General features: G+C 51.2%; 1 pseudogene; it reads right to left on the reverse strand.

The window, feature by feature from the left end:
- Positions 1 to 16,687: 16,687 nt before the first annotated feature.
- Positions 16,688 to 18,649, reverse strand: LOC126540414 (uncharacterized; annotated as a pseudogene).
- Positions 18,650 to 18,874: the final 225 nt, after the last annotated feature.

The following is an 18,874-nucleotide window of genomic DNA, read 5'->3' on the forward strand; positions in this document are numbered from 1 at the left end:
CGCGCGGTTAATCCACGCCCGTTATCGCGAACGAGCGGCTGCTGTCACAACTGTATACCAAAGCGCCGGGATTCGTTATCTCCGATGGCGAAGAGACGCTGGCCGCAGACGCCGGGCATAGTAGCCCGCACCGATCCGAAGGTCGGTTCTATGCGGTCATAGCAGGCTTGTCGGCACACGGGGAAGGTAGCCTAGCACGATGTGCAGGTTATCTATCGCACGAGCTCCAACCAATCCTCTTTCAAGGAAAGGGAGCTAGCGGGCCAGCTTCCCTCACTGTTCTTGCTGTTCCTTAAGCTGCGGTTACTCCCGTCTGCTCCCGTGCGAAAAAATACCATGGAGCATGGAAGAAGTTTTTTTCCTTCCTACATGCCATGGAGGAAAGAAACAAAATAGGAGAGGCCTTGACGTGACGCTTTTCAAGCCGGAAATACAGCCAGGTTGGTGTGTCATCTCCCGTTGCACCTCCAATCAGCTCGCTGGAGCAGGTAGGCGGGAGTTTTGAACTTGCATTGCTACGAGCCGCTGGTAATGTGTGCTGCCGACACGCGACAGAACGGAGCCTACGAAACTTCTGTAACAGTTTTAGTGAAGCAGACGCGTTCCTGTGCTTTCCCGTGGCACGTTGACGACGACGACGAAGACCCACGCTATGATTACTCGAGTGTGTCTATTGCTGACTGACAACTCACGCTCACAGACCAAAAATACAACTTTCAAGCTTACACACCGCGCTCCAAATTCAGGTTGTCTCGCGAACAGCATCTGCTGCGAGAAAGACACGGGCCGAAAAAACCTACCTCACTTTTCAGAGGCCCAGAGCAGCAGCGAGAGCTTCAGGAGCGTGGTTGCTATGGCAACGTTGACAATTGGTGTACCAGTCGCAGTGGTCCTTCGCGAAAAACAGCATGTGACTTCCGCCATACTTTCTGCAATACGTCCGTGCTGGCCGGGGCCTCTCCTATGCTTTCATTTGCTTTCTGTCCTCCATGGAAGAAATCGCTTTTTCATTTTCGTTATTTTTCTTTCTTTTTCTTCATGGAACAGGCAGTGATGGTATTGCGCGCAACGTATTCTTCGGTATTATAGAGAGAAATGGTGGCGACTTTGTTGCGGGAATGATCGTTGTCGAATGGAACAGCCAAGAATGGAGAGAAGAATGCGAAATGCTCATTTTCACTGTTCCACCCCAGAGACCGACATTCAACAGCCGAGCTCACATCCCATAGAGCTCAGTGGCCGAATTGACTGTAGCGCACCAAGCGGGTGGTGTTAACATCTTATGGTTTCGGTTTTGGCCGCGCGCGTTTTCAACGCTAGCTATCACGCGCGGCGCCAGCTGCACTAATCGGCGCGGCATTCTTTTTTTCTTTTTGCTTCTGCTGCTCAGCCGCGCGCGTTCTCAGTACGGAATCGTTTTATTTAGTACAAATGGTTGCGAACGATCTTTACAAGCCTGTGTTGAATCTGTGCCACGTGCAATTTCAGAAAGTAGACGCAAGGCGCCTATTGTAAATGAGGAAATGTTTATTTTGCTCTATATAAATGCTCGCTCTGGGCTTTTTTGTGCGTTCATCCAACGTTGTGGCACCAGGTAAGCAGCAGTAGTTCTCGTACGAAGCTCCGCCGGCCGCCATCAGCTGAAAAGATTACAAGCATGTGTCATTTTGGTGTTTAGACCTCATAGGAATACTGCGTGTAAAGGCCAAGCGTGCGAAAGTCATGAATAGGCGGCATTACAAACAAATTCGCTTCTACGTACACATGGCGTAGAAAATACCCGACTCATGCCAAACGATGCCGTAAAATATTAAAACATCTGATTTGCAAGCATTCCCCATTCCCAGTCATTATTGCTTGCACTTTAAGATCACAAATACACGGGCGACTGCGCGTCTCCAAAACAACTTGGCCTCAGCCGACGCGATGGTAAGCTACATACTCGTACACAGAAGTGACCACAACACAGGCTTTCAGTTAGACGCTCGCAGAATTCCTTCTACTCGTACTCAAGACAAATGCGCAAGTGCAAAGCCTCTTTTCAATCGCTCAGAAGACACAATTTTGAAGTTCTTGATTTTTTGAGCTCCTCGGCGTTATCTTTTGCGTGTTCTGCCGGCGCAAGCAACAATACTCCAGTGTTATCACTCCTGGCAAACGTTCGTCGCGTTTTCGCAAATGTGTGTACCGAAAGAAGCTATATGTTGTTGCGGGGCCACAAAAAGCGTCGCAAACTTATCCCACTGGGATTCAGAACACGCCAAACTAACTTTCTCACAACGACCAAGCTGCTTATCGCTAACTGCGTCACAGCGTACCTCAGAAGTATTCCAAAAAAAACTCAGTGCCCTTCCACTCTGTGTAGAAGGATGACCAGCGAAGCTGCGTATGTGGGGCCCTTAATGACGAACTGCACCTCCGCCGCGGGTCGGCCGGGCACTGCACTATCTTCAGGATCGGTCCCCGTATGGGGAGTGCCTAACGCCTGCTTCACCTCCGCCGCGGGTCGGCCCGTCATTGCACCATCTTCGGGATTGGCTCGCGTGTGGGGAGTGCTTAACGCCTGCTTCACCTCCGCCGCGGGTGTGCCCAACATTTCACTATCTTCGGGATCGGCTCACGTATGGGGAGTGCTTACGCCTGCTTCACCTCCGCCGCGAGTCCGCCCGTCATTGCACTATCTTCGGGATCGGCCCACGTATGGGGAGTGCTTAACGCCTGCTTCCAGTAAAATCCAGTAAAATCCAGTACTTGTGCTGGCAACACTTTCCAAATAAACAAAGATGGCTACGACATCCAAGTTCACAGCGGCTCTTTCGCTTGGTGATGCGCTTACGCGTTTCTCGTTTTTGCGGTCGAATGGAGGTGTTTCGTCTAAGCCGAAAGGGTGCTTGCTGCCGATTACCTTATTCGATCGGTCTCAAAGATTTCAGCGACGAAACCGCGGAAACCCTTGCGCTTTACGTGCCAACGTCTGGCCTGCCCAGCGAGCCGCATCAGACTTTTTTCTTTAAAGCGAGCTTTTCAAGTGAGCCGGAGGTTTCAAAAAAGGGAGTTGCCTGTGCATAGCGAGCCTCCGTGAGGGGCAAGCACTTGTTCGCGGCGTTGCTCCACTGGTACAGGTACGATACTCGACGTTATCGACATTCATAGACAACTCGGCACCGTGGCTCGTGTTGTAGTGTACCACATATAGCATCTCACAATATATAGGTAGTAACGTCTGTCTTGCTTTCAGAAGCTAAATAAGGATATTCTGTACTGAGGGCAAAACTGTAACGTTACCTGATCAGTGTGTCTCGGAATAAACACAAATGAGAGTTTCGTTTGTGAGTCGGAGCCTCGCCTTTCTTTTTATAGTTAGCTGATACGTGTGATAAGCGTCCGATGACTTGTGCTCGTTCATGCCCGCAGCACGCAGTGTTCGAGGTAGGGCTCGGACTTGCGAACACAGGAGACAGCCGCCGCCCGTAGAAATTCTCAAACCCTAGTGAAACGCGAGAAGTGAATAACAACCAATCGGGCCAAGTTGAGTTTCTTCCAACAGGTTTCCAAAATTTAGCGACGGTTTTCTTTTGGGCAAAGTCACTTGTATTAGTGTAAATGCATGACTCGGAAACGAACTGACTCAGTTGTTACGGAATTCAGGCGTGTGCGCAGTGTCGTAAAGCAAACTATAGCGACGCTGTGCGCAGGTCGAACGCTCCAAAGCTGGAACGAGCGCCGTTTGCTGTTGCTTCTAAATTTCCTGCGAGCAAATAAATGGACAATTTAACACGCTGAATGAGAAAACAGCATCTTCTGCTTGCACCGATAAATTAAAGCACGCTATGAAAACGATATCATGCCGCGTTGTGACATAACATGTGTCACGATCAACTGCAGACCTTCCGAGGCAGTTATCATTCCTGCTACCGTGCCTGCAGACAAAAGTGCATTAGCGAGAATATTCCTGCTGCTTAAAGCATCAGTTACACTAATTCTGGGGCAGAAAGCTACAAAGGAACGAAACCAAATGAAGCTTAAACGTACGTAATTATAATTTACTAAAGCGCCAGCACACTCCGCGATTTGAAACGCCAGCAAGGAATTGAAAGTAGTGTTCTGCTTGCCGGGAAGAAGTCCCGAGTGAAGTGTTTCGAACAAACTGGTATAGTATCAGTTTGTCACCTTTTTCCACTGTGAAGTTTCTTATCCAAGTTGCTCTCCGATCCGCGTCGTCTGCTTCTTCACGAAAATATGAAATCATACATTGATGTCTTTCCACCGCGATGACACGCATAATGGCTCACAACAATTATGTTTTTCGACATCCCTATTTTTATTTCATATTAGGGCTTGGGCGCGGAGGCGTCACGACGATTTCAGAACTACGAGGCATGCTGCGCGTGCCGTGATAGAAGGCCCTCTTTCGCTTCAAGCTTGAACCTGGATGAGCTGGTTCGTGGCTCGACCGCTAGGGGGCGAATATTTAATTGGAATCACCAATAGCGTACTGGTGCTGGTCGTTTCTGCAGCTTGTGTGTCAAAGAGAGAGAGAGGGTAAAGGTAAGCAGACGAAAGGCAGGCAGATCAATCGGACGAAAGTCCAGTTTGCTACCCTACACGGATGCTAAGGGAGAAAGGGAACGGAAAAAAGAAAAGAGGGATAGAGCGAGCACTACGTCCACGCGGGAGCATGTGCAGGAAAACTATAAACGGTGACATAGGCGGTGCACTTCTACAACAGCCCTAGTGTGCGAATACCTTTTATGCCAGCGACCGTGAATTCCATATAAAACTTTTTCGTATACTTTTCTGTAGACTTTCTTAAAGAAATCATTTCCTATAAACATTGCCTTATGTATCTAATTGCTTCCCACCTCGCTTAACCGACCCGCAGTGAAACTGGGCTGGCAACATTGCTCTTCGGCCGAATTCCAGCAGATTTGCGCCATTCTGAAGCGCCTTTGCGATCGCGCTCGAGGTGCCCGTGAGCCGCGCAACAAAAAAAAAGAAAGAAAAAAAAGAAAAGAAAAGAAAAGAAAAATGACACCGCGCATTCAGACTCCGGTCTGCCTACACGCGAGTTGCCTATTCCTCTTTCAGGGAGCTTGCCATATTTGTCCACACGTCATTCTGTTTGCCCCCACTTGCGACCATACATACTCGCGAGAATAAAGAAGGGAAGCAGCCAATGCAATAACCGGAACGTCATAGGCCAAAGGCCATTTCAGGTGGAGATGCGGAGATAACAAATAGAAGCAAAAAAATGCAGCATGCAGCACGGAAATATTACCGGAAAAGGCACGGTGCTCGCTGCATCTCGCTCAACTCCCTTCTTTTCTTTTTTTAGCTTTCCTTACAACAACGCAACTTCGACCTGTGGTGCTTCGATCGCGCCTCGCGGTTCGACCGCTGTGCATGATCGAACGAACGGTGCCGACGGGCCGGAATGGCTAACAATGGCCAGTCAAGAAATGGGTTCATTCACAGCTCCAGGACCTTCATTTCGTTCACTCTCCCTTCACATTTGCCCGCCGCCCTTTTCCTGTCCTCTACACCCGCAGCTGTTCTCTCTCATCCAGACGTTTCAGTCAACGCCCGAAGCACTGCCTGTTTTTTTTTCTTCTATCGTCCACTCTGGCATATTTGGAAACTCAACTATTTTTTTCTTCTATCTATGCCTAGCTTTTTTTCTTTGCTTCGCTAGAGAACGTTTCTCTTAGAGGAGGGAGAGACAGCTTGGAATCGAAAAGACAACACAAATGTAATGTCCAGGTCCTCAACAATTTCCTTACCTCTCAGTGCCAACCATAGCATCCCCCTAGGCTAACACATCCTCTCGACTTGATCCCCCGCCTCCCTTTATCCACTTGCCATTTTCCTTCTTATTCCTTCCAATTCGTTCACATATAGTTTCTCATTGGCATCGACAAGGGCTCCGGGATGCGAAGCGACCCATTATAAAACAAGAAAAGAAAAGACGGCGGTGTCTTGGATCAAGTTTATCAACCAAGAAGCAAACTTGGCGAACAGCGAAATGAAAATAAAGGAATAGAACTGGCAAAACTTCTTTTGTCTCTTTCCTCATCAGGTCTACTCGCTCACTCCACTTCACTATGCACGGTCGGCCCTGGGCTGAAGTGGCCGGACTTTGTCTCCTTTCTTTCAATCCACACGTCAGCGCATAAGCCTCGATCGCCAGATTCTCCGCGGACTCTCCGGTAAGTTTCTTGCCAAAGAGAACTCTGCAACGTTGGCCAAGCTGAGAGAAGTGCCGAGGCGTTCAGCGTGCGCTGAAGAAAGTAGCGGAGTGAGTCGACGAGACTCGCAGTGCACGTCGTTGCGCAGTTTACGGCTTGAATCATGCGCCAATCGAAACAAGCTAATCATCGCGTCGTGTCGCCATTCATCAAGCATATTGTAATCAATGCAGTTGATCGAACAAGTAGTACTGTGGCCGACTGACGAAGAAGCTGGCAGAGAAGTGTTGAAACGGTGGCGCACTGCACGGGAGAAAGGAGCACGCGTGGCGTAGCTCCTTGACTTTGTATTCTGGCCGTGAATATTTGATTATGCATCTTGCGCAGCCCCCCGTCGTCTGCTCGAGGTCTTCGACAGCAGACGACGCAGACGAACGGATGCGCGCGAAACTGCGAAATACAACTGCACGACCCAATAAGCGCTCGTTCCCTTCATCGGGCGTCCAGAGCACCTATTCTGGCAGCGCTGCACGCTATTGGTGAATCATGGCGAGACACAGTGTGCATCGCAGTATAAGCTCGACGTATACGCACGACAGCTCCCGGCCCAGGGGTCGTTCCCTATAGTCCCTGTGGCTCTCGCCCTGTGATGCGTGCCGCGAAAATTGGCTCTCGGCAGGACACCTTTCACGGAGGCTGCGCCTTCGATTCAGCGACGAATTATGGAGAGAGACCCTCTCGGGAGCGCCGCAAGCAGGCACCGCTTCTCGAGTATCATATTTTTTTCTTCCGCGGCGTAGAAACAGAGGAGGAAGCGAATTATAGGATAAGACACAGAAGAAAGAGAAAGACGGGTAATGCGGCAGTCAGCGGGAAGCAGGTGCAAGGAGATACTCCGCAAAAACAGGATTTGGGAGCGTTCGTGCGAACGCACGCACTGACACACACAGAGAGAGAGAGAAGTTAGCAGGTACAAACATGTAAACAGGGAACACAAACACGTGAAAGCACAAGCGCCGAAACACGGTAAACAATTCACACACACGCACACGCATTCACACTGGCGGGGCAAACGCACAAACAAACGCGCGCACATGCATGCATGCAGAGAGAGAGATGGGGAAATTCACTCGGTACACACGCACAGACAGCGAGGTACACTAACGCACGCGTATATACATACAGTGAGAGCTAAAAACTCTTGACACAAAAAGCAACACAGAGTGAAGCTTTCGGGAGCGCCTGCATCCACCCCTTTGGACCTTCGGACGCCGCGACGCGTAAACACGCGTCGTTGCGAGCCCAATATGTATGCTGGACCCGCTGCGAACGGTGGCGCGTGCATCCGCAAGATTAAAGCGTGCCGCCTGCAGAGATCAAGGGTCACTGCGAGCAGGTGAGCCGTTCTGCGTGTTTATACATCGGGCCAGCGCCGGCAAAAATGAGACTGCCTTGCGCATAAGGCTGTTTACAGAGTGACGCTTGGTCGACTTTCTTTACTTGATTTGTGGGAGCACTTGAGTCAGCCAGATCACCGGGCTTTGAGCGCCCCTCGTACTAAAAAGCTCGCCCGGGCAGCGAATCCCTTGCCGACCCCGGCTCCGCAAGAAGTGTTTTGAGGAGGACGTGTTGAAATCAAATGAATGAAGAGGACGGGCCCGTCCAATAAAGTTTCCGCGCCCCGACGCTCGGGAACCTGGAATGATGACGCCTCTAGTAAACACCAACAGTGTTTTCGCCAAGTAAATGGCGTTTGCCACAGCGCAGTGACCATTCTAGAGTGCTGTTATGGAACCGGCGACGTGTAGTTGAGGAAAACAGCGCACTTTTATACGACGCGTATGTCCGGTAGCGACATGGTAGAGCACGTGTGCAGCACACACACGCTTATGCCACACGATGCCTGGGGTAATCGACACCGCGACTGCCTCTGAGTACACACCGGCGAAACTTAAGCGCCGCCGGGCCGCGCTACTACCAACACCATAGCAGACGATCGGGCGAGTCAGAGCTAGTGCCGGAACGTCACGATGTACTGCGATGTAGCGCTCGACCCGTGTTCCTGCTTGTCCCTGTGTCATTCTTGCGCTATGTATCCCAGTTTGTATGTACTGCTCCCATGTGACCACCTTCTGTGTCATGACGTCACGACATGTACACTTGCTAGGAAAGGAAATCAGAACTGCTGATAAAGAAATCCTGCGACAAGACACTCCTGCGTTCCTTTGTGCGCGTTGCTTTCTTTTTTTACAGCGAAGCTGTTAAGGGCTACTTTCCCCACTATCATATTCGCGTGTAGAGAGAGAGAGAAAGAAAGAAGCGTTTATTATACGAAACAGTGTCCCGAGCGAGGCCCGGTATCACCCTAAGGTGGGAAGGCTCCTTAGTCCAGGAACCCTCTGGCTTCGACTCCCCTCTTGGCCCTGGCGACGAGTTGTCGTTGGTCTTCCAGGTCACCGAGGATTATAGCTTGGCCTCCCACGCTTCGAATAGGTGGTTTGCTTCTTGTGCTCGTTTTGCGTCCATTTCTGGTTGCATTTCGCTGCCTTGCTGCCACAGGTATTCCAGGAGCAAGTGTGCCAGAGTGTCGGGTACGTTGCAGAGTGGACAGAGGTAGCCGTGGAGCGTCGGGTAGTGGCGATGCATTATCGTTCAGTGAATGTACGTATTACTCTGCAGGCATCTAAGGATCAGGCTTTCTTCTCTGCCGAGTTTAGGGTGCGATGGAGGGTACACTAAACGCTCGAACCTGTAATGTTGTAATATGGCCGAATAGTTGGTGGGTGCGGCCTCCGCCTCTTCTCTCGCGGGTCGGAGAACGCGTGGGGAGAGGAGAGCCCGTCTGACGTGCTCGCGGGCAGCGGCGTGGGCCCCTTCATTCTCCTCTAGTCCCTCGTGTCCGGGTACCCACGTTACGCAGGTGTACGGTAGCGGAGTGCTTCGTCTTTTTAGTATCTTTAGAGCATCGGCGGAGATGCGGCCCCTCAAGAAGTTTCTACAGGCGGCCTGAGAGTCGGTGAATATAACCGCTGCATGTGTGCATGTGGTGGTGACGAGAGCGATGTCCGCTTCTTCAGCCGTTTCCGTGTTGCGTGCCTTGATGGTTGCCGATGCTAGCTCGCAGCCTCGGGAGTCTACGACGCTGTGGAGAAAAAAATCCCAAAGATAGCACAATACCGGGCCGACCCGCGACGTAAGTGAAGCAGGCGTTAAGGATTCCCCATACGCGGGCCCATACCGAAGATAATGAAATGCCGGGCCGACCCGCGGCGTAGGAGCAGTTCGGCATTAAGGGGCCCACATACACAGCTTCGCTGGTCATCCTTCTTCACAGAGTGGAAGGGCACAGAGGTTTTTTTTCAACTCCCTCCCTTTTTCGGTGTGTGCTTTTTTTTCTTTACCTTTCTGTCCTCCCTTACCCCTTCCACAGTACCGGTTAGAAAACTGGATATCCATCTTCCGGTTAACATCCCTGCCCTTCGCATCTCATTTATATATATATATATATATATATATATATCACACGTGAGTCCCTACCGCGATGAGCTTTGCGAGCAGCTTCGAGAATTGGACTGTGTTGATAGCGTTTCGTTTCAAAGCGAATAGCTTAACTTGGCTCTTTCGGTCGTTTTCGTGGTTGATCGGAGGCCACTGGTAAGTCGGTGGGGATGGTCAGAATCAACACTGAAAACGTTTGTTCGTTCGCTCGCTCGCTTGCTCTCTCTCTCTCTCTGTCTCTTTTACTGACTCTGTCGCTCTCGCTTTTTCGTTCGTTCGTTCGTTCGTTCGTTCGTTCGTTCGTTCGTTCGTTCGTTCGTTCGTTCAAGCCATTCGTTCAAGCGATTCGCACAAACTGACGATTTACTGCACAATACTGTTTCTCTCGTTTGTTGATTTATACCCATACCTCCTCTCTAGTAGAAAATTGCCTGCTTTTTCTGAAAAGTAATCTACCTACCTCACTTTAGAACTGTGAAGTGCAAGCTATCCAAGTCGGAACAGATTCATTTTAAACGTGCCCAAGAAACGAGAGCACTAAGCAAGGAACAAGGACTCTGCGGCAACAACCAAGGGCATTATACACTTTGTGGGAGGCGGGGCGAAATGATATACCCGCCATAGCCACGGTTTAGCCATCAGCCATCGTGCCACGGGATCTCGGGAGCGGCCGATGACGTGGCAGCTCTGGTCGAGCGTGCATGCACGTGAGCCGTCATCTTCACCAGCTCTGGAGGCGATTCACAGGGCCGCCTTCCTGGTGCGAAGCGCGATTGACATAAAGTACAATGGTAAGATTCAGGTAAAGGGCTCCAGGTAAAGTGGTCAGATGGTGTCGTCGTTGGTAGCATCGGGTTCACGCGATCCAAGAGAGATGTACCAGGCAGCACCGGCAGCGTAGGTTGTGAGCGAGGAGCAGTCACAGTGATGTAGTGTGAAATCACGACCCGCCGCAGGTTCTCAAAGATGTCCGGGCCTGTAGAAGTCGGAGCTCCGGAAGAAGACCGTCTGGCAGCTCGCGACTTGCGTGGAGATCTAGCGCAAGTGTTGACCACTTGCGTTATTGACGCAGAAGTGATTCTCGAGATGAAGAAACACGATGGCATAGCTGCTCCTGTAAAACTTTGGTAGCCCATGCATCCGCCAAAGCTGCGAGCACAGCACATCGGAAGGCTCGCCTGGTGCTGCATGGGCGAATTCTCGAATTCCGATAGCATAAGGGTTGCGGTCGTTACTCAAGACATCGCGAAGGTTGTGCTTGTGGCGTCGCCTTGCCTGCGAGAACGAAATTTGCGCCTAGTGGAGCCCGTGGGTAAGCGTCAGAATCGGTTATGAGGGAGGTGTACCCAGTCGGAAAGCGACCAGCTTGCGGGAACATCCAAGGAAGTAGAGCGGCGGGCCGTAGAATAGCCGAAAGCGCTTGAGTTTGGTCTAGTGAATTCCTTGGAAAGAGTTGTCTCGCAGCTGCCTTTGAGATGGGGAGGAGGCTCACGGACCGAGTAGAGGTTCGATTATGGGGCCGACACAGGCGTCCCATCATCATCCGATGATGGGACGCAGGCGATGTCGGACGACAATTAATCAACGGAATTATGCGACATTTCAAATCGCGAGAGCGGTTGTGACTGAGCGCTCGAGGTGGCGTTCTGGGCAAGGACGACTGCCGGCAAGTACTCGTAGAAGTGGGGGAAGGGGGGTGGCAACTGAAGCCTGGAACGCTGCCCGAGCTTGGGACCTTGTTGAGAATAGAATGGCTGTCCAGCTGGATGAACCTGATGTGTGGCATTTCGATGTAGACTTCCTGGACACCTTGCACTCCAGGACCGCGTGAGGCCATGTCACTTTCGCCTTGGTCGAGTCCGTGCGCTGACGCTGGCATGGCTGGGCTCGGTCGTCCGGCTCACCAATTCGTGGAAGGCGGCGCGAAGGGGTAGCCGCCGTGGCCACGGTTTATTTAGGCCGGTCACTCATGGTGCCGCGGTATCTCGGGAGCGACCGATACGGTGGCCGCTCAGGTCGAGCGTGCTATAGCGTCCCCTTTTCTCGCGCTCCGTGCACGTGAGCCGTCATCTTCACCGGCTCTGCAGGCGATTGTCGCGCCGCCACAACTTTACTGTCATCCCTTGTTTAGCGTACTCGTCTTTTGTGCATCGTTTAAAATTAATCAAGTTTTACGCGATATGTTCATTTAGTGCAATTGTTGTCAACAGGTAAACTAGCGAGATGTTATCAGTAACCCTAATCGGGCATTTTCCTGGTCGACCATGGAAAATGACCACACGGGAGCAATCCCGCCGACTGATCTTGCTGGGTGGAGCACGCCTTCAGAGCAACGTATTTCGTAGCTCTGTAACGAATGAAATCGCGAACGCTGAGTGCTTTTTAAAGAGACGTATCTAGGACATCGCAGGGATATGAAAGGGAGAAATAAAAAACTCGCTATCTGAATGCAAGAAGATGTGGACAAATGTATGAAGCAAGAAAGCAAAATGTCTGGGCCTTGCAAGTGCGTACCCTAATGACCAGTGCACACGACCAAGCCGAGGGCAGTATACGCCATATATAATCAAGCGGTGCTCGTCGACGGGCTTGACACATGACCGCGTCGCGTGAGAACAGGCGATTAAGTTTGCGCCTTTGTCTGAAATCACTTGCGTCCAGCGACGATGGCGCGTATATATTATACGGCACTTTACATTGTCGCGAGAGAGAATGGATTTTGGTAAATCGCGTTCATGCCCACGCTTGCTCACTCAGGTACGCGCAAGAACGCGCTGAATGTTATCAATTCACCAGGTTGAAACCAAGATGTATGCCGGCTGCGAGGGGGACTTCTTTGCTGTTTCGAAAGTGCCGAGGAATGAATATTCCTCACGGGCCGGAGCAGAATGCAAAGTTAACTTTTTGACACTCTGCACTATGCAAAAATTGCAAATGAGCACAGCATCGATGTTTGAAAAAAAAAGCATTATAAAGTGCTTATCTATATACAGCAACACCTCCGGAGTAACTTAGAGGCTACATCCCCTCCCGTGAAATGGCGCCATCACGTCAGATCAATATCTGAAACAGACCTTCGCTTTAGTTTTTCTGTATGTGTTTAAATGTTATATCGATCAGGGAGCGCGATGCACATCTCCTTTCCGCCTACTGCGCTCGTTCACGCGTGCTCATTTCCGCCCGGACACGGCACTTCGCTATGCTCATTTATTAATGTCACGTTTGCGCTCAGTAGTTGTCACTCTTTCCCAGAATGAAACATAGAAATACGCGTCATCAGTGGTGATACCATGAACTAGTTTTTTTTTTTTTTTTGCTCAGCAGAAGGAATGGTGGAGTCATCTTACGTCAGGAGTGCGAAACAGCTCTGCACCCGCGATAACTGGGAGCGTTTCGCGCTGCAAACGACGTCATCGCGCTTCTCGCTGATTAAGATCTCTTTTTTTTTTTCGGCCTGCCATTGCCGCAGAAGATACGTGCTTCTGAGTTGCGATCGTTTTACGGTTCGGAAAGCGAAGCATTATAATATGGCACCCTCCATGAAAGCACGATTCTGACCAATTGCGCAATGGCAAGCGAACGGTTCGCTTTTCCGAAACTTTATAACATCGCACCCTTATAGGTCCGTCTTTCACAAAGCAGCAGTTAATAAATACGCTAGAAAGGCTCGCAAGAATATATAGTCACGCTACTATAAGTATGACAAAAGCTATTGAGTTTAATGTAATAGAAGCAGACAGTTGCCGTACACCTTCACTGGGAGTGCGTCTTCGTCGTCGTCGACCTCAGCTTCTGCAGAAGCGGCAAACCCACTACACAGCAAACTGTTGCGCTCGTGGCAATTCCCCCTTCCAGAAAGCATCATCTCGATGCTTCAAATGCGAAAAAGAGGGGGAGATACAATGCACATACACGGCAACACTTATGAAGTTTGTGTGGAAGGAAGTGTCACATAAGGGGGATGAAGGCGAGTGGTAACGAGAATGGCCTCATCAACGGGAACGGTACGGTTTCGTCCTGGAAACATGGACATTGTCCGTCGGCTTCACACGACGGAATCACGGAGTCATGTCTTCAGGAAGAACTTCGTAGTTGACCTCGCTGAGACGACGCAGGACTCTGTAGGGCTTGAAGTTGGCGAATCGGGGTCCACACCCAAACTTGATCACCGGGCTGGTACAGAACCTCGCGATGGCGAGCGTAATACGTCTGTGAATCTATGCGTTGCTGATTCTGTATTCGCTCGCGTGCAAGCTTGCGAACTGCGTCTGCGAGGCGTGTAAATTCCTCCACGTTAGCAGTAGAGAGAGAGAGAGGGCCCTTTATTAGAAAAACAGATAATTTTGCCGGCGCGTATATAACCGCTGGCATGCTACTCTGTATAGGTATGGGGAATGGGATTAAATGATTCCAGAAGAGAGTGGGAGAAAAAGAGGATAAAAATAAATATGAAATGTCCAAGTGGACCTGATACTAATTTTTACAGGTGACATGGCGGGAAAAATTTAGGCTTTTGTATATGAAGGGTGCAATTTTTAAAGCTTTCCTATTAGGCCAATTTCTGACAGGTATTTGAACAATAAATCCTTGTCTCTCTTCAGCTCACCCGCACGTTAGTAGTAGTGTCGTATTGCTCGAGTAGGAGCATAGCGCCCAGCATGGTGGTTACCTCACGGCCGTGGAGCAACCTAAAAGGAGCGAACCCAGTAGTTTCTTGAACAGCAGGGCTGTATGCGAATGTAACGCATGACAAAACATCATCCCAGTTCTTGTGGTCGCTGTCGACGTACATGGAAAGCATGTCCGTCGGTCTGAGGATGGTATGCAGTGACTCAGCGATGAGCTGTACCACGACCTGTTATGACTACCACTGGTGCACCATGCCGGAGGACGATGTTGTGGAGGAAGAAGTCCGCGACGTGACTGGCAGTGGCTCGCAGAAGGACTCTAGTTTCGCAGTATGACGTCAGACAATAAGTCGCAACCACGATCCAGCGGTTGACAGCAGAAGACTTAGGGAAGGGCCCGAGCAAGTCCATGCCGACCTGTTGAAATGGTTGTGCTGGCGGTGTAACAGGCTTCAAGGAACAGGCGCTGATGTGAAGCCTCTCGGCGCTGGCAGTAACGGCACGTTTTAACGTAATGCTTCACTTCCTGGACTAGCTTAGGCCAAATAGTAACGTTGGCGGATTCTGGCCAAGGTACGCGCCAGTCCCAAATGGCCTGAAGAGAGCTCGCGGTGGCAGGCGGACAGAATATCGGCACGCAGAGCGGACGGAATGACAAGGAGATGTCCAATCGCTAATGGGTAGAAGTTCTTTTTGTATAACTCATTGCTGCAGGGACAGAACGAAGATAGTGAAGGCACGGATGTCCGTGAAGGATGCGAACTGCGGCCTTTAAGGTCGTCAATAAGTTGCCCGAGTTCTAAATCGTCCCTCTGTTGTTTAGTTAAGTCGGACATATCGACAGCGCAGAAGAAATTACTGTCGTCATCGATATCGCTTCACACCGCTGCAAGTGGAGCGCGCGAAATACAGGCAGCATCAGTGCGCCGTCGGCCAGATTTGTAAACGATGGTTGCGTCAAATTCTTGCAGACAAAGGCTCCACCTGGCGAAACGTCCTGAAGGGTCATTAAGGTTTGATAGCCACCAAAAGGCACGATGGTCGGTAACCACTATGAACGGGCGGCCGTATACATATATGGCCGAAACTTAGCTATCGCCCAAACGACAGCTAAGCTTTCCTTTTCAGTTTTCAGAGTAGCTTGTTTCTGCAGAGGTTAAGGTGCAGCTAGCGTAAGCGATAGCACGTTCAACGCCATCTTGCCACTGCACGAGGACTGAACCGAGGCCGATGTTGCTAGCATCAGTGTGCACTTGAGTGGCGGCGAGTTCATCAAACTATCCAATTAAGGGCAGTGTCTGGATGCGCCGCTGAAGCTCGGAGAAGGCGTCATGCTGGTCCGGACCCCAAACAAACGGGATTTCCTCCTTTGTTAAACGATTGAGGGATTCTGTGATCTTGGAAAAATTCTCCACGAAGCGTGTGTAATATGAGCAGAGGCCCAAGAAACGGTGCACGTTACGTTTGTTGGCTGGTGGTGGAAATGCGATAATAGCCATACTCTTTTCTCGGTCTGTCCGAACACTTTCATTACCGACAACGTGGCCGAGGAACTACAGTTCCTGATAACCGAAATTGCATTTCTCAGATTTTAATGACAGGCCTGCAGATAAAATTGCAAGTGACATGTACTGAAGTCGCTGCAAGTGTTTCTCAAATGTCCGACAAAAAACGACGACGTTGTCTAAATAGACGAGACATGCTTCCCACTTAAGACCTGACAGCACGATGTCCATCATCCCTTCAAAGGTCGCGAGAGCTGGCCCCTCAAATTTATACAGGCCGTCAGGAGTTACGAAGGCAGTCTTTTCGCGATCTCGTTCATCAACTTATATCTGTCATTATCCGCTGCGTAAATCCATTGAGGAGAAGTATCGGGCATGTCGAAGACGGTCCAAAGAGTCATCTATGCGGGCAGGAGGGTAGACATCGTTTTTCGTCACACGGCTCTGTTTGCGGTAATTCACACAAAACCGAAGAGTGCCGTCCTTCTTCTTGACAATACAACGAGCGACGCCCATGGGCTGGTTGAGGGTTGCATTACGTCGCCGTCTAGAATTTGCTTCACTTGACAACAAATCGACTCTTTCTCCTTTTGTGACACGCGGTAGGCGTGTCACGGGACGTTAGGTCGGGTCCGTTATAATACAGTGTTTGACGATGGGAGTCTGTGTTACTTTTGACGTGAATGCGAAACAATCACTCAGCATGCATAAAATACTTCGTGTTCGCTCTTTCTGTGCGGCTGAGAGCTCAGGATTTACATCGACTGCACTGACAACCACGGTGTCACTCTTGACGGCTGATTGGATTGGAGCAAACTTTATTTGTGCCTCAGTTGGGCGCTCAGCGCGCCCCGACGAGAGCCTACGTCGTCTACGAGGTTGCCGTTACTCGGCGCGGGTCTCCGCTCGCCGTTGCCGGCTCTCTGGGTTCCTGCCTTTCGAGCGCCTCGAGGACCTGCTGGACGGCCCAAAGCTGTTGGTCTTGGTCGTAGTTCTTCGCGGCTGCCTCGAGCTGAGGCAGGATCGTTGTCGATCTTGCTTCCTTTGGATTTTTGATGCAGTCCCACAAGATGTGCGTGTGATCTGCCGTCTCCCTCCGGCAGACCCTCCACTTATCGGTCGGGTATGTCTCGGGGTAGATGCGACGCATCAGTCCCTGGCTCGGTAGCGATCCGGTCTGGAGCTGTCTCAGTAGTACCGCCTCCGCTCGACTCAGCCTCGGGTGCGGGGGTGGGAGAGTCCTGCGAGCCAGGCGGTAGGCCTTCGTGACGGTCTGTCGCCGAGCTGCGGTTGGTTAGTGCTCGCGCCTCTGCGTGTGCCGTCTCATTGTGGTTCTCACTGCGTTCCGACGCGTCGCCCGCATGCGCCGGGAACCACTTGATTCTTACTTTTCTGCCTTGCAGTTTGGTAGTTCGCAGTACACGCTCGGCCTCCCTGCAGATTTGGCATTTGGCGAAGTTTCGCACCGCCTGTCTCGGGTCACTCAGCACCGTGTAGCAATCTGCGTCGGCGATGGCCAAGGCAATGGCCACTTTCTCCGTTTGTTCCGCTCCGGCGCCTCTCACGCTCGCTGCCGTCCTCGTTGCGCCGGCTGACGCCTCTATGACGACCGCTGCGAAGGCGTTCGGTTGGTATTCAGCTGCGTCCACGTGCCACGCGTGCTCGTCGCTGGCGTGCAAGTCGGTGAGAGCCTTGGTCCAAGCAAAGCCCAAGCCGCTCTTCTTCCCTTATTGAACTCGGTATTCATGTTCTTGGGTATGGGGTCGATTCTGGTCTGGCGTCAGACCTCTTCGGGGACGGGAAGCCTCATCTCCGCCTCGTTCGAGCGTCCTATTCCCAGGTCGTCCAGCATCTTCCTCCCAGCTTTGGCCGTGGGCAGCCGCTCCAGTTGAGAGCTCCGTTGCGCTTCGGCTATTTCTTCGAGCGTGTTGTGCATGCCAAGTTGTAAAACGCGAGTCGTGCTCGTGGACTCGAACAGGCCCAGCGCCGTCTTGTACGCTCTTCTGATTATTACGATGATTTTGTTGCGTTCGTGTTGCAGCCATCTGTGGTAGGCTGCAACGTACGCAACGTGGCTGATGATGAAGGATTGGACGAGCTTAAATAGGCTCTCCTCTCTCATGCTAGCCTTCCGGGAAGTGACTCGTTTGAGGAATCGAATCGCGTTGACCGCTTTTGCCATGAGACGGGCGATGGTTTCGCCGTTTCTTCCGTGCTTTTAGATGACCCCGCCTAGGATCCTGATTTTGCCGACCTCGGGGATCACGTTGCCGGATTTGGTTACGATTCTGATTTTTTCGTATTCGCGTTGTCTGGTCTTGCCTCTGCCGTTGTTAGTAGGTGAGAGTATGAGAAGCTCCGATTTGCTCGGCGAACATCTCAGCCCGGTGCCTTCGACGGCGGCAATCATTTCGACGGTGTTTTGCAGCGCGCCCTAGATGTAAGCGTCGCTGCCGCCGGTCACCCACAGCGTGATATCGTCCACGTAAATGGTGTGCCTGACGTCTTCGATGTCCGCGAGCTTCTCGGCCACTCCGATCATTACCAGGTTGAACAGCATCGGCGAAATGACCGATCACTGCGGTGTGCCGGTGCTCCCGAGCTTCTTCTCTTGCGTCTGTAGGTCGCCTGCTCGTCCCTCGGTGGTCCTGTCCGTGAGTAAGCCCAAGATGTAGTTGTAGGATCTTTCGCCCATGTTGAGCTTGGAGACTTGGGACAGAATCGCCGAGTGTTTCACCTTATTGAAGGTGCTCTGCAGGTCGAGCCCGAGGATTGCCTTGTTGTCGTGGACGCTGCCGCCATCGTCAATAATTTGGAATTCGAACTGCAGCATTGCGTCCTGCGTGCTTAGGTGCTGCCTGAAGCCGCTGAAGAAAGTTCAGCAAGCGTAGAACGTATTGCATCCCCAATATCTTCAAAGTGAGTAATGGCCGTTCGCTTTGCCAGGTGTTGGTACTCGCCGTTGAAATTCGTCACTAAAAACTCAGTCATTTGGCGGTTCTGTTGAATAATGCCGCGGGCGGAACAGGCCTGCCAAGCGAAGTGCACCGACAAGTTT

This window comes from Dermacentor andersoni, chromosome 3 (genome assembly GCF_023375885.2).
Source record: "Dermacentor andersoni chromosome 3, qqDerAnde1_hic_scaffold, whole genome shotgun sequence".
In the NCBI taxonomy this organism is placed as follows: Eukaryota; Metazoa; Arthropoda; class Arachnida; order Ixodida; family Ixodidae; genus Dermacentor; species Dermacentor andersoni.